Here is a 4025-nt window from a genome sequence, read left to right as displayed (position 1 = left end):
TGGGAAAAAGAGGACAGTGTGAAAGCCACCAAACCATCAGAGCGGAGAGGTTTATAAAGTGTTACACAGATGAGATGAAGTAAGGGCCGCCAAACGGAGCAAACGGCCCGAGGGAGGCTGAGATACTGCTGTGGTTTCCACATATATCTCTCTCAATCTTTCTCTTTATCTGCCTATCCAGCTCTGTCACTTTCACATGCATTCTTTCTGTCAAACTGTGTTTCTCTATATCAAAATATATCCCCCACCCCCACCCCTCTCTCTCACTCACACTCTCACTCTCACACACACACACACACACATTCACACTCACACAGGCACCCAGTTCCCACGGTGGAGGGGGAGCTGAGCGGCGTGTCAATCTGCGCACAGCGTCACCTCTTTTCACTTGCAAAAAGGAAGTAGGCAGGGCTTTGTTATTTGAAGTCCAACAGTCTAGTCATTTCAAAACAACTGGAATTTATCCACAGTTTATGATTTAAACAGTCACCTATACTCCTCCTCAAAGGTGTTTTTTATACGACAGTTTGGGGTTTGATATTTTACTGTCCTTCCATTTGGCTCGGAGGTAATCGCAGTCTTGAGAGAACACACAGGCTTGTCTGAGGTTTTTGATTTTGTTGTTGTGAAAAGATGCTTTCACACTTGGGACAGCCGCTGTTAAAACTGCATTCGTGCTATTCGGTCTCCAGTCAGCCTTGGAGAATTCAACTATTGTCTGAATTTGAAATACCCACATGAGCACATGATGGACCCAGCATTTGGTTCATTTTATTTCATATTTGTGCAAAAATGACCTGAGCTGTTGGTCAGTCATTCGTTTCAGGGTCACAGTGCAGAGAAAATTTGGCCACCTGTAGGTCCAACAACAGCACATAGCTGTAACCCCACCCTCTCCTGGATAGTATATCATTATCAGCACCCTTTCTGCCCCTAATTTAACACGAAAGGGTGTTAATTAATCCACCTCTTTACTTAAAAAAGACATAACTAACCATTTGACTAATATTACATAAAGTCCATGAGCCAGTGATGAGATATTTTTTTCCTTTTTAGAAGTTAAATAGATAATTTTATTTTTCAGTAGACTTTGTGCTTTGCATCAATAAAAAACTCTCTCTTGCTCTTCTGTGATTTACATCGCTGTCAATGAGACGCGTACACGCTTGGTTGACGTTTTGTTACAAGTTCCTGTTGATGTTAGTCCACTGGATGATCATTACAACGCGCCCGCTTTCTCAGCAGTTTACAGCTCTGGCGGCACCTTGCCTCTGGCTTTCTGTGCGCTTCCTGGGGTCGGCTATAGGAGATCGGATATTGAGCTCACCGTAATATTGCTGCGGGCGCCTTGTTTAATGTTTCTGCAGAAACAATTGCAAGCCTCCCACCCCCTCTCGGAAGACCACACCCCCTCCGTGCAGATTCACAGGGCTCTGGTCCCTACCCCCTCACCGAACCGGCAGCCTATAACCTCCCTGGGTTTCCGCCCATTCCTCCACAGTTGATTCTTTGGGATGGTATTGTCATGCAAATACAGGACGCGTAAAATATTCCCCCAGAGCTCAGCGCAGGGCAGAGACTCGCACGGACCGCGCAGAGGACACAGACCGGCCCACACGGTGGATTTGTATCGTTTTCGTCGCTACGGACCCGTCCATCTGTCACAGGTAAGTCACAAATCTGCAGGGGATTACATTTCCAGACATGTTAAGTGCCAAAAAATCAAGCAGTGTGTCCGTGCGCAAACGTGTGCGCACGGAGGTGTCCTCTCTCCCTCTTGGATGTGGCGGAATGTGGGGTCTCTCTCGCAGCCTGTTGGTGAGGAGCCGGGATTCATTTGGACTTTTTGTCTTTATTTTGTCTTCCCCAGACACCCTGGCCACATGAGCGGCGACACATAGCCAGGACGTGAAAGCCAGGAAAACAGGTCGGGCCGTTCAAGAAAAAGCTGCGGAGGCTGGCCTGTGGAGATAGTGTCATACTTCCAATTTCCCCAAGTGAAGTCGGAGGTGTTTCTCGTCTCCATCCCCTGCTATAGGCTACCTGCTGCTGCTACTACAGAGGGGGAGCTACACGTAGAGACGCCTGGATCGCTTGAGAGCACCCTTTTATGTTTTTTATTTTAGGATCTCTCAAATATTAACATTTTTGCACCAAGTGTGTATTTCCTCTCCTGTCCTTTTTGGGATATATACAGAGCTCTTTTTCTGTTTTAATACTTTAAAGTGCCTTAATAATGGTTATAATCCAGTGTAACTGTGGCATTGTCACAAGACCAGAGAAGATCAACAGGGAGAAGACGATTATTATCAGCTTTAGAGCCCAGGCAGGATTACTGGTTCCCCACCCTCCAGCGCGCTGCAACCATGAGCCAGGCGGATGTGTCGACTTGCTCCGCGCCGCAGAGGGTTTTCCAGGAGGCGGTGAAGAAGGGCAACACCAAGGAGCTGCACTCGTTGCTGCAGAACATGACAAACTGTGAGTTCAACGTCAAACTCCTTCGGGCCAGAAGGACAGACGGCCCTCCACCAGTCCGTCATTGACGGCAACCTGGAGTGGAAACTGCTGGTGAAGTTTGGAGCAGATATACGGCTTGCAACAGGGAGGGGTGGAGCGCTTTACACATCGCCGCCTTCGGGGCCACCAAGACATTGTGCTATACCTCATCACCAAGGCCAAGTACTCCTCTGGCGCCCGGTGATCTGTCTCTGCTGTCAGGTAAAATAAGAAAACAACAAAAAAAAAAATTCAACAAGTGGAAAATAAAATTGCAACACACGGGAAAGTCAGGCTCTTTTAAAAGCAAAAAACTGCCATCATACATAGTTGTGCCAAATTCTATTGAAAAAGGAAATAAAAATAGGCCTGCACAATAATCTTCCCTCATTGTAAACCAAACGGGGCTCTCTGTGCACTCCTGAGTGAAGCACCGCATGGTTCATACACAGCGCTTCAACACGAATCTTTTAACAAAAGAAACGCCTTTTCGGTGAGTTTGTTGGTACTAAAGCTTTCCTCTTGAATGTGTATAGCCTACTAGATCTTGTCGTTCACTATAAAAGAAGCCAGTGCTGTGTATCACATGTGTGTGTTGGACTCCGGAGTGCAGATGGCCCAGTTTCTTTTCCCTCTCCATGACCTCCCATCCCAGTACAGTTCCTACAATAGTTTCTTTGTAGGGGGCGCAGATTTGACCTGTCGCTCCTCATTGTTCACTTGTTAAAACCCTTTTAAGTTATTTTATATGAAACACGGCACTTGATGCTGCATATGGCTGCATGCTGGAATATCTGAAAGGGAAGACACACGAACAAGAGAAGAAGGGTTGCTGTTGGCTACCAGAGGTCTGTTTTCTTTAATAGATTATTTTTTCTTTCTTTTTTTTACTCAAAAGAGCGGCATTATGGCTACCAGCACGCTTTCCGATGTGTAATCATTATGTAACAACAACTGATCCATCATTGTTGTGAAGTACTGTACACAATAGCTTTACTTTGTTTCTGTTTTTTTGTTTGTTGTTTTTTTAAGAAAGAAGAGACAGTAGCTGAGTGCGCTCTGCCTACCTGCCTACAGATCTTGCCATGCTGGCGTCCAACTGTTCAGGCCAGTGTGACCACTTTTGCCAGTGGTCATTGTGTTAAAAAAAAAACGCTGCTTTCGCTTTGTATCAAAAAAGTCACATTTGGAATTCACTTTATAATCTCCTTTCAGTATTTTATTAACATCCTAGTCATCACTGTGAAAGCAGGCTGGGTTTTTTTTTTATTTATGAAGGTACATGAGAAGATGCATTTTTGAATTGTTGTGGTTCTCTTTTAAAAAAGTGTAAGAATATCTAGGGTGACTCAAGCTGCTTCAGACTCGTAGTAAACTGTCCCGTGTGGAGGTAGACCTGCCCCCCCACCCCCCCCCCCCCCCCAGAAACCCTCTGTTATAGTGTTGACTCAGAAGACTTTCTCTACCCTCCCTCCCATCAAAAAGGACTTTGTTTGGTTTCCTTTGCCAGCTACCTCGACTATAAAAGT

General features: G+C 45.7%; 1 pseudogene; it reads left to right on the top strand.

Moving 5' to 3' along the window:
* The first annotated feature begins 2243 nt into the window (after positions 1 to 2243).
* LOC119883775 lies at positions 2244 to 3066 on the top strand (annotated as a pseudogene).
* Positions 3067 to 4025: the final 959 nt, after the last annotated feature.

The sequence above is a fragment of the Micropterus salmoides genome, unplaced genomic scaffold (assembly GCF_014851395.1).
Source record: "Micropterus salmoides isolate LMB-PRFRI ecotype aquatic unplaced genomic scaffold, ASM1485139v1 Ms_hic_scaffold_3027, whole genome shotgun sequence".
NCBI lineage: Eukaryota > Metazoa > Chordata > Actinopteri > Centrarchiformes > Centrarchidae > Micropterus > Micropterus salmoides.
This window is presented reverse-complemented; position numbering and strand designations above follow the sequence as displayed.